The sequence below is a fragment of the Triticum dicoccoides genome, chromosome 1B, assembly GCF_002162155.2.
Source record: "Triticum dicoccoides isolate Atlit2015 ecotype Zavitan chromosome 1B, WEW_v2.0, whole genome shotgun sequence".
Classification (NCBI taxonomy): Eukaryota; Viridiplantae; Streptophyta; class Magnoliopsida; order Poales; family Poaceae; genus Triticum; species Triticum dicoccoides.
The window spans coordinates 381051104-381064125 of record NC_041381.1 but is presented as its reverse complement, the minus strand read 5'-3'; positions in this window follow the sequence as shown (position 1 = coordinate 381064125).

Sequence of the window (13022 nt, the reverse complement as noted above, 5' to 3'; positions counted from 1 at the left end):
ATAGCACTATATGTGGAATAGAATGGTGGTTGTGGAGAAGACAAAAGAAGGAGAAGATAGTCCACACATCAACTAGGTGTATCAACGGGCTATGTATATTCCCATTAATAGATATCAATGTGAGTGAGTAGGGATTGCCATGCAATGGATTCACTAGAGCTATAAATGTATGAAAGCTCAACAAAAGAAACTAAGTGGGTGTGCATCCAACTTGCTTGCTCACGAAGACCTAGGGCGTTTTGAGGAAGCCCATCATTGGAATATACAAGCCAAATTATATAATGAAAAATTCCCACTAGTATATGAAAGTGACAACATAGGAGACTCTCTATCATGGAGATCGTGGTGCTACTTTGAAGCACAAGTGTGGTAAAAGGATAGTAGCATTGTCCCTTCTCTCTTTTCCTCTTATTTTTTTATTTGGCCTTTCTCATTTTTTTAAGTCCGAAGTCTCATCCCGACTTGTGGGTGAATTGTAGTCTCCATCATCCTTTCCTCACTTGGGACAATGCTCTAATAATGAAGATCATCACACTTTTATTTACTTACAACTCAAGATTACAACTCGATACTTAGAACAAGATATGACTCCATATGAATGCCTCTGACGGTGTAACGGGATATGAAATGAACCAAGAGTGACATGTATGGAAATCATGAAGGTGGCTTTGCCACAAATACAATGTCAACTACATGATCATGCAAGAGCAATATGACAATGATGATGTGTGTCATAATAAACAGAATGGTGGAAAGTTGCATGGCAATATATCTCGGAATGTCTATGGAAATGCCATAATAGGTAGGTATGGTGGCTGTTTTGAGGAAGGTATAAGGTGGGTGTATGGTACCGGCGAAAGTTGTGCGGCACAAGAGAGGCTAGCAATGGTGGAAGGGTGAGAGTGCGTATAATCCATGGACTCAACATTAGTCATAAAGAACTCATATACTTATTGCAAAAATCTACAAGCCATTGAAAACAATGTACTATGCGCATGCTCCTAGGGGGATAGATTGGTAGGAAAAGACCATCGCTCGTCCCCGACCGCCACTCATAAGGAAGACAATCAATAAATAAATTATGCTCCAACTTCATCACAAAGCGGTTCACCATACGTGCATGCTACGGGAATCACAAACTTCAACACAGGTATTCCTAAAATTCATAATTACCCCACTAGCATGACTCTAATATCACCATCCTCATATATCAAAACAATTATCAAGCATCAAATTGATCATAGCATCCAATTCACTTTCTATGATAGTTTTTATTATACCCAACTTGGATGCTCATCATTCTAGGACCAATTTTATAACCATAGAAAATACCATGCTGTTCTAAAAGACTCTCAAAATAATATAAGTGAATCATTAGAGATCAACAATTTCTACAGAATTAAACCACCGCCGTGCTCTAAAAGATATAAGTAAAGCACTAGAGCAAAACTATCTAGCTCAAAGGATATAAGTGAAGCACATAGAGTATTCTAATAAATTCTAAATCAAGAGTGTCTCTCTCAAAAGGTGTGTACATCAAGGATGATTGTGGAAAACTAAAAGTCAAATAATAATATCATACAAGCCGCTCCAAGCAAAACACATATCATGCGGTGAATAAAAATGTAGCTCCAAGTAAAGTTACCGATAAACGAAGACGAAAGAGGGATGCCTTCCGGGGCATCCCCAAGCTTAGGCTTTTGGTTGTCCTTGAATATCTTGGGGTTCCATGAGCATCCCCAAGCTTGGGCTCTTGCCACTCCTTATTCCATGCTCCATCAAATCTTTACCCAAAACTTGAAAACTTCACAACACAAAACTCAACAGGAAATCTCATAAGCTCCGTTAGTGCAAGAAAGAAAAACCACCACATAAGGTACTGTAATGAACTCATTATTTATTTATATTGGTGTTAAACCTACTGTATTCCAACTTCTCTGTAGATTATACCCCCCGATACTAGCCATAGATGCATCAAAATAAGCAAACAACACTCGAAAAACAGAATCTGTCAAAAACAGAACAATCTGTAGCAATCTGTAACTTTCGAATACTTATAGAACTCTAAAAATCCTACCAAAATAGGAAGTACTGGAAAATTTGTCTATTCATATACATAAAAAAGAATCAACGAAAAATCACGTTTATGTGATTTATTAAAATTATTCTCGTGCGTGTAGAATTTTTTGTTTTTCAGCAGAATCAAAATAACTATCACCATAGGTTATCCTATAGGTTCTACTTGGCACAAACACTAATTAAAACATAAAACCACATTTAAAAGAGGCTAGATGAAATATTTATTACTAAACAGAAGCAAAAAGCAAGTACCTAAAATAAAATTGGGTTGCCTCCCAACAAGCGCTATCGTTTAACGCCCCTAGCTAGGCATAAAAGCGAGAGTAGATCTAAGTATTGCCATCTTTCGCTTTTAAAAGTAGCTCGCATGATAGATTCATAAGGTAATTTGACTTTATTTCTTGGAAAGTGTTCCATGCATTTCCTTAATGGAAATTGGAATCTAATATTCCCTTCCTTCATATCAATAATTGCACCAATCGTTCTAAGGAAAGGTCTGCCAAGAATAATAGGACATGAAAGATTGCAATCTATATCAAGAACGATAAAATCTACGGGCACATAATTCATATTTGCAACAATAAGAACATCATTGATCCTTACCATAGGTTTCTTAATGGTGGAATCCGGAAGGTGCAAGTTTAAAAAGCAATCATCAAAATCATGTAAACCTAGAATATCACATAAAGTTTATGGAATCGTGGAAACACTAGCACCCAAATCACACAAAGCATAGCATTCATGATCTTTAATTTTAATATTTATAGTAGGTTCCCACTCATCATAAAGTTTTCTAGGTATAGAAACTTCCAAATTAAGTTTTTCTTCATAAGATTGCATCAAGGCATCAACGATATGTTTGGTAAAAGCTTTATTTTGACTATAAGCATGAGGAGAATTCAACACGGATTTCAATAAGGAAATACAGTCTATTAAAGAACAATTATCATAATTAAATTCCTTGAAATCCATAATAGTGGGTTCAATGCTATGTAAAGTTTTGACCTCTCCAATTCCACTTTTACCAAATTTAGCATCAAGATCTAGAAACTCCGAATTATTGGGACGCCTTTTAACTAAAATTGACTCATCTCCAGTCCCATAATTATCAAGACTCATATTTTAAAACAAAGATTTAATAGGGGACACATCAATAACTTTTAGATCTTCATCATTATTTTCATGCAAACTAGAAGAACACGCTTTTATAAAGCAATCTTTCTTAGCACGCAACCTAGCGGTTCTTTCTTTGCACTCATCAATGGAAATTCTCATGGATTTGAGAGACTCATTGATATCATGATTAGGTGGAATAGATATAAGTTTCAAAGAATCAACATCAAGCGAAAGTCTATCAATGTTCCTAGCCAAATCATCAACCTTAAGTAATTTTTCTTCAAGCAAAGCATTGAAATTCTTTTGAGAGATCATAAATTCTTTAACACTATTCTCAAAATCAGAGGGCATCTTATTAAATTTTCCATAATAGTTTTTGTAGGAATTTCCATAATTATTAGAGGAATTATTATGAAACGTTCTAGGATTAAAGTTTCCTCTATAAGCATTGTTACCAAAATTATTCCTACCAACAAAATTCACATCCATAGATTAATTATTATTCTCAATCAAAGTAGACAAAGGCATATCATTGAGATCAATAGTAGCACTCTTAGTAGCAAACAATTTCATAAGTTCATCCATCTTTCCGCTCAAAATATTAATTTCTTCTATAGCATGCACTTTTATACTAGTAGATCTTTCGGTGTGCCATTGAGAATAATTAACCATAATTTTATCAAGGAGTTTAGTAGCTTCTCGTAAAGTGATTTCCATAAAATTGCCTCCTGCGGCCGAATCTAAAAGATTTCTAGAAGCAAAATTCAATCCAACATAAAAAATTGTATGATCATCCATAAATTCAAACCATGAGTAGGGAAATTGTGAATCATTAATTTCATTCTTTGCCAAGATTGGGAAACATGCTCATGATCAAGTTGTTTAAAATTCATAATATCGTTTCTAAGAGAGATGATCTTAGCAGGAGGAAAATACTTAGAGATAAAAGCATCTTTGCACTTATTCCATGAACCAATACTATTCTTAGGTAAAGATGCAAACCAAGTTTTAGCACGATCTCTATGTGAAAACGGAAATAACTTCAATTTAACAATATCATTATCCGTATCTTTCTTCTTTTGCATATCACACAAATCAACAAAGTTGTTTAGATGAGTAGTGGCATCTTCACTAGGAAGGCCGGAGAATTGATCTTTCATAACAAGATTCAACAAAGCAGCATTGATTTCACAAGATTCAACATCATTAAGAGGAGCAATCGGAGTGCTAAGGAAATCATTATTATTGGTATTGGAAAAGTCACACAATTTGGTATTATCTTGCGCCATCGTGACAAGCAATCCAACACACAAGCAAACAAAAAGCCAAGCGAAAGAGAGAGGAGATTGGGAAAGAGAGGGCAAATAAAACGGCAAGTATGAAGTGGGGGAGAGGAAAACGAGAGGCAAATGGCAAATAATGTAATGCGAGGGAGATGAGTTTGTGATGGGTACTTGGTATGTCTTGACTTGAGCGAAGACCTCCCCGGCAACGGTGCCAGAAATCCTTCTTGCTACCTCTTCAGCACTGCGTTGGTTTTCCCTTGAAGAGGAAAGGGTGATGCAGTAAAGTAGTGTAAGTATTTCCCTCAGTTTTTGAGAACCAAGGTATAAATCCAATAGGAGGCTCCTCAAAAGTCCCACGCACCTACACAAACAAACAAGAACCTCGCAACCAATGCGATAAAGGGGTTGTCAATCCCTTCACGGAAAACTTGCGAAAGTGAGATCTGATAGAGATAATAAGATAAGATAAATATTTTTGGTATTTTTATGATATAGATTGGAAAGTAAAGATGCAAAAAAAAGTAGATGGAAAACTTATATGATAAAATGTAGACCCGGGGGCCATAGGTTTCACTAGTGGCTTCTCTCAAGATAGCATAAGTATTACGGTGGGTGAACAAATTACTGTCGAGCAATTGATAGAAAATCGCATAGTTATGAGATTATCTAGGCATGATCATGTATATAGGCATCACGTCCGCAACAAGTAGATCGAAATGATTCTGCATCTACTACTATTACTCCACACATCGACTGACTCCTGCCTGCATCTAGAGTATAAAGTTCATAAGAACAAAGTAACGCATTAAGATGATATGATGTAGAGGGATAAACTCAAGCAATATGATATAAACCCCATCTTTTTATCCTCAATGGCAACAATACAATACGTGCCTTGCTGCCCCTGTTGTCACTGGGAAAGGACACTGCAAGATTGAAGCCAAAGCTAAGCACTTCTCCCATTGCAACAAAAATCAATCTAGTAGGCCAAACCAAACTGATAATTCGAAGAGACTTGCAAAGATAACCAATCACACATAAAGTAATTCAGAGGAGATCCAAATATTTCTCATGGATAAACTTGATCATAAACCCACAATTCATCGGATCTCGACAAACACAACACAAAAAGAGTTACATCGAATAGATCTCCAAGAAGATCGAGGAGAACTTTGTATTGAGATTCAAAGAGAGAGAAGAAGCCATCTAGCTAATAACTATGGACCTGAAGGTCTGTTGTAAACTACTCACAACTCATCGGAGAGGCCTTGTAGATGATGTAGAGGCCCTCCATGGTCGATTCCCCCTCCGGCGGAGTGTTGACGAAGGCTCCAAGATGGGATCTCGCGGATACAGAAGGTTGCGGCAGTGGAATTAGGTTTTCGTTGTGCTCTCTGATGTTTTCAGGGTACGGGAGTATATATAGGCGAAAGAAGTACATCGATGGAGCCACGAGGGTGGGGGCGCGCCCACTCCCTTAGGGCGCGTCGGGCACCCTCGTGGCCACCTTGTTTGTTGCTTGACGTCCACTCCAAGTCTCCTGGTTTGCATTTGTTCCAAAAAGATAGCTCCCGAAGGTTTCATTCCGTTTGGACTCCGTTTGATATTCCTTTTCTTCGAAACACTGAAATAGGCAAAAAGAACATTAATTCGGGTTGGGCCTCCGGTTAGTAGGTTAGTCCCAAAAATGATATAGAAGTGTAAAGGAAAGCCCATAAACATCCAAAACGGGTAATATAATAGCATGGAACAATCAAAAATTATAGATACGTTGGAGACGTATCACTAACATGATTTGGACAGACTTAAGCATCGCTACGGGTGAGAAAGTCTCATCGTAGTCAACTCCTTCAACTTGTCGAAAACCTTTCACAACAAGTCGAGATTTGTAGACAGTAACGTTACCGTCAGCGTCAGTCTTCTTCTTGAAGATCCATTTATTCTCGATGGCTTGCCGATCATCGGGCAAGTCAACCAAAGTCCACACTTTGTTCTTATACATGGATCCCATCTCAGATTTCATGGCCTCAAGCCATTCGCGGAATCTGGGCTCATCATCGCTTCCTCATAGTTTGTAGGTTCGTTGTGGTCTAGTAACATAACGTCCAGAATAGGATTACCGTACCACTCTGGTGTGGATCTTACAATGGTTGACCTACGAGGTTCGGTAGTAACTTGCTCAGAAGTTTCATGATCATCATCATTAGCTTTATCACTTATTGGTGTAGGAATCATTGGAACTAATTTCTGTGATAAACTATCTTCCAATAAGGGAGTAGGTACAATTACCTCGTCAAATTCTAATTTCCTCCCACTCACTTCTTTCGAGAGAAACTCCTTCTCTAGAAAGGATCCGTTCTTAGCAACGAATATCTTGCCTTCGGATCTGTGATAGAAGGTGTACCCAACGGACTCCTTTGGGTATCCTATGAAGACACATTTCTCCGATTTGGGTTCGAGCTTATCAAGTTGAAGATTTTTCACATAAGCATCGCAGCCCCAAACTTTAAGAAACGACAACTTGGGTTTCTTGCCAAACCATAATTCATAAGGTGTCGTCTCAACGGATTTAGATGGTGCCCTATTTAACATGAATGCCGCCGTCTCTAAAGCATAACCCCAAAACGATAGCGGTAAATTAGTGAGAGACATCATAGATCGCACCATATCAAGTAAAGTATGATTACGATGTTCGGACACACCATTACGCTGTGGTGTTCCGGGTGGCGTGAGTTGCGAAACTATTCCGCATTGTTTCAAATGAAGACCAAACTCATAACTCAAATATTATCCTCCACGTTCAGATCGCAGAAACTTTATTTTCTTGTTACGATGATTTTCCACTTCACTCTGAAATTCTTTGAACTTTTCAAATGTTTCAGACTTATGTTTAATCAAGTAGATATATCCATATCTGCTCAAATCATCTGTGAAGGTAAGAAAATAACGATACTCGCCGCGAGGGTCAACACTCATCGGACCGCATACATCAGTATGTATTATTTCCAACAAGGCTGCTGCTCGCTCCATTGTTCCTGAGAACGGAGTCTTAGTCATCTTGCCCATGAGGCATGGTTCGCAAGCATCAAGTGATTCATAATCAAGTGATTCCAAAAGCCCATCACCATGGAGTTTCTTCATGCGCTTTACACCAATATGACCTAAACGGCAGTGCCACAAATAAGTTGCACTATGATTATTAAACTTATATCTTTTGACTTCAATACTATGAACATGTGTATCACTACTATCAAGATTTAGTAAAAATAGACCACTCATCAAGAGTGCATGACCATAAAAGATATTATTCATATAAATAGAACAACCATTATTCTCTGATTAAAATGAATAACCGTCTCGCATCAAACAAGATCCAGATATATGTTCATGCTTAACGCTGGCACCAAATAACAATTATTCAGGTCTAAAACTAATCTCGAAGGTAGATATAGAGGTATCGTGCCGACGGCGATCACATTGACTTTGGAACCATTTCCCACGCGCATCGTCACCTTGTCCTTAGCCAATCTCCGCTTAATCCATAGCCAATGTTTCGAGTTGCGAATATTAGCAACAGAACCAGTATCAAATACCCAGGTGCTACTGCGAGCATTAGTAAGGTACACATCAATAACATGTATATTAAATATACCTTTCACTTTGCCATCCTTCTTCTCCGCCAAATACTTGGGGTAGTTCTGCTTCTAGTGACCAGTTCCTTTGCAGTAGAAGCACTCAGTCTCAAGCTTAGGTACAGACTTGGGCTTCTTCACTTGAGCAGCAACTTGCTAGTTGTTCTTCTTGAAGTTCCCCTTCTTCCCTTTACCCTTTTTCTTAAAACTGGTGGTTTTGTTGACCATCAACACTTGATGCTCCTTCTTGATTTCTACCTCCGCAGCCTTTAGCATTGCGAAGAGCTCAGGAATTGTCTTGTCCATCCCTTGCATATTATAGTTCATCAAGAAGCTCTTGTAGCTTGGTGGCAGTGATTGAAGAACTCTGTCAATGACACTATCATCAGGAAGATTAACTCCTAGTTGAGTCAAGTGGTTGTGGTACCCAGACATTTTGAGTATAAGTTCACAGACAGAACTATTCTCCTCCATTTTGCAGCTGTATAACTTATTGGAGACTTCATATCTCTCAATCCGGGAATTTCCTTGAAATATTAACTTCAACTCTTGGAGCATCTCATATGCTCCATGACATTCAAAACATCGTTGAAGTCCCGGTTCTAAGCTGTAAAGCATGGCACACTGAACAATCTTGTAGTCATCAGCTTTGCTCTACCAGATGTTCATAACATCTGGTGTTGCTCCTGCAGCGGGTTTGTCACCTGCGGTGCTTCCAGGACGTAATTCTTCTGTGTAGCAATGAGGATAATCCTCAAGTTATGGACCCAGTCCATGTAATTGCTACCATCATCTTTCAACTTAGCTTTCTCTAGGAACGCATTAAAATTCAATGGAACAACAACACGGGCCATTTATCTACAACAACATAGACATGCAAAATACTATCAGGTACTAAGTTCATGATAAATTAAAGTTCAATTAATCATATTACTTAAGAACTCCCACTTAGATAGACATCCCTCTAATCATCTAAGTGATCACGTGATCTATATCAACTAAACCATGTCCGATCATCACGTAAGATGGAGTAGTTTTCAATGGTGAACATCACTATGTTGATCCTATCTACTATATGATTCACGCTCGACCTTTCGGTCTCAGTGTTCCGAGGCCATATCTGCATATGCTAGGCCCGTCAAGTTTAACCTGAGTATTCTGCATGTGCAAAACTGGCTTGCACCTGTTGTATGTGAACGTAGAGCTTATCACACCCGATCATCACGTGGTGTCTCGGCACGACGAACTGTAGCAACGGTGCATACTCAGGGAGAACACTTATACCTTGAAATTTAGTGAGAGACCATCTTATAATGCTACCTCCGAACTAAGCAAAATAAGATGCATAAAGGATAAGCATCACATGCAATCAATATAAGTGATATGATATGGCCATCATCATCTTGTGCCTTTGATCTCCATCTCCAAAGCACCGTCATGGTCACCATCATCACCAGCTTGACACCTTGATCTCCATCAAAGCATCGTTGTCGTCTCGCCAACTATTGTTTCTACGACTATCTCTACCGCTTAGTGATAAAGTAAAAACAATTACAGAGTGATTGCATTGCATACAATAAAGCGACAACTATATGGCTCCTGCCAGTTGCTGATAACTCCGTTACAAAACATGATCATCTCATACAATAAAATATAGCATCATGTCTTGACCATATCACATCACAACATGCGCTGCAAAAACAAGTTAGACGTCCTCTACTTTGTTGTGCAAGTTTTACGTGGCTGCTACGGGCTTAGCAAGAACCGTGCTTAACTACGCATCAAAAACCACAATGATTTTGCATCAAGTGTGCTGTTTTAACCTTCAACAAGGACGGGGCGTAGCCACACTCGATTCAACTAAAGTTGGAGAAACAGACACTCACTAGCCACCTGTGTGCGAAGCACGTCGGTAGAACCAGTCTTGCGTAAGCGTATGCGTAATGTCGGTCTGAGCCGCTTCATCCAACAATACCGCCGAATCAAAGTATGACATGCCGGTAAGCAGTATGACTATTATCGCCCACAACTCATTGTGTTCTACTCGTGCATATAACATCTACGCATAGACCTGGCTCGGATGCCACTGTTGAGGAACGCAGTAATTTCAAAAAAAAAATCCTACGCACACGAAAGATCCATCTAGGTGATGCATAGCAACGAGAGGGGAGAGTGTTGTCTATGTACCCTCGTAGACCGTAAGCGGAAGCGTTAAGACAACGCGGTTGATGTAGTCGTACATCTTCATGATCCGACCGATCCTAGCACGGAAGGTACGGCACCTCCGCGATCTGCACATGTTCAGCTTGGTGATGTCCCATGAACTCTAGATCTAGCTGAGGTCGAGGGAGAGTTCCATTAGCACAATGGTGTGATGACGGTGATGATGAAGTTACCGGTGCAGGGCTTCGCCTAAGCACTACGATGATATGACCGAGGTGGAATATGGTGGAGGGGGGCACCGCACATGGCTAAAAAATCAACTTGTATGTCTATGGGGTGCCCCCCTCCGTATATAAAGGAGTGGAGGAGGGGAGGGCCGACCCTCTCTATGGCGCGCCCTGGGGGGAGTCCTACTCCCACCGGGAGTAGGATTCCCCCTTTTCCCTAGTTGGAGTAGGAGAGGAAGGAAGGAGGAGAGAGGGAGAAGGAAAGGGGGGCCGGCCCCCCACCCAATTCGGATTGGGCTTGGGGGCGCGCCCTCCACCTGGCCGCCGCCTCCTCTCTCCCACTAATGCCCAATAAAGCCCATAAACTCCCCGGGGGGTTCCAGTAACCCCCCGGTACTTTGGTAAATGCCCGAACTTACTCAGAACCATTCTGATGTCCAAACATAGTCATCCAATATATCGATCTTTATGTCTCGACCATCTTGAGACTCCTCGTCATGCCCGTGATCATATCCGAGACTCCTAACTACCTTAGGTACATCAAAACACATAAACTCATAATAACGAACGTCACCGAACATTAAGCGTGCGGACCCTATGGGTTCGAGAACTATGTAGACATGACCGAGACTCATCTCCGATCGATAACCAATAGCGGAACCTGGATGCTCCTATTGGTTCGTACATATTCTATGAAGATCTTTATCAGTCAAACCGCATAACAACATACGTTGTTCCCTTTGTCATCGGTATGTTACTTGCCTGAGATTCGATCGTCGGTATCATCATACCTAGTTCAATCCCGTTGCCAGCAAGTCTCTTTACTCGTTCTGTAATGCATCTTCCTGCAACTAACTCATTAGTCACATTGCTTGCAAGGATTATAGTGATGTGCATTACCGAGAGGGCCCAGAGATACCTCTCCGATACACGGAGTGACAAATCCTAATCTCGATCTATGCCAATCAAACAAACACCTTTGGAGACACCTGTAGAGCATCTTTGTAATCACCCATTTACATTGTGACGTTTGATAGCACACAAGGTGTTCCTCTGGTATTCGGGAGTTGCATAATCTCATAGTCCGAGGAACATGTATAAGTCATGAAGAGAGCGGTAGCAATGAAACTGAACGATCATAGTGCAAAGCTAACAGATGGGTCAAGTCAATCACATAATTCTCTAATGATGTGATCTCGTTTATCAAATGATAATTCTTTGTCCATGGCTAGGAAACTTAACCATCTTTGATTAACGAGCTAGTCAAGTAGAGGCATACTAGTGACACTCTGTTTGTCTATGTATTCACACATGTACTAAGTTTCCGGTTAATACAATTCTAGCATGAATAATAAAATTTATCATGATATAAGGAAATATAAATAAAAATTTTATTATTGCCTCTAGGGTATATTTCCTTCAGCAGGTTCACCTGAGGCCTAGTTACGGACGACCCCCTGCAGTCACCACCTTGCCCCGCGAGTCGCTTGAACATTAAAGGGGGGCTCTTGAGCATCACGCCTCAGGAGCTCCTACTGGCTCTCCATCCCTCACCCCCTGGCCTTGACCACGGCATCGCGACCTGGCATACCACCGGCGGCTGAGCCTGCTCGAGGGACGGGACTCGAGGACATAGAGCACCTAGGGAAGCGAGGAAAGGGAATGGGCATCGCGGGCCCTGCCTCGTGACGCTACCATGAAGGCACGAATGGGCACCATCCGGAGGAATCGCTACGGGTTTGCTCAAGGATAAGTTGCTCACATGACGGCATAAGTCTTGCAACTTGCCCACTTGACTCTCGCAGTCCCACTCCGGTAGTTTCACTCCCCTTTCCATTTCTTGGGCAGCTGCTTGCACGCCAAGGGGGACCTCGTGAGCATCGCGCCTCATGAGCTCTTACCGGACCTCAGGCCGCTCACCTCCTAGCCTTGACCACGGAATCACGACCTGGCATACTAGCGATGGCCGCAGCCTGCCTGGGGATTGGGTCCCAAGGGCGTAGAGCGACATGCTACCTAAGGGGAGGAAAGGGGGGAACCATGCCAGATTGGGGATGCGCGATTTCATAATGAAAACAAAAAAGAACAACACTGGAATTAAAGCATTTTGATCCTTACATGCCCCCGTGGGGCTATTCCTAATTCCGTGCAGGGAAACAAAAGACGGAAGGCTTCAACCAGGACAGCGCGCATCACCGATGACGCCGATCGGCAGCTGGTACTGCGCTCCAGCCGCGGCGGGAGCTTGGCGGCACGTAGATGTCATCGCTGGACTCCGGAGTTTCGCTGGGCTTAGGAGAATCGCTCCATTCCCAAGAGCCGTCACTGCTGCTGGAGGAGGCGCCGATGGGGACAAAAGCAGGACCAGCGCCCACGACCGCGTCCTGCGGGCTGCTCCCTCTGGGGCAGCACTCCAGCCGCGGACCCTCCTCGTCGAAGACCTTGAAGAACAGGGTGGATGCATCGTCGTACTCGAAGTGGATCGCGAGGGCCCCCTCTGCGCGACAGGCTTGGGAGAC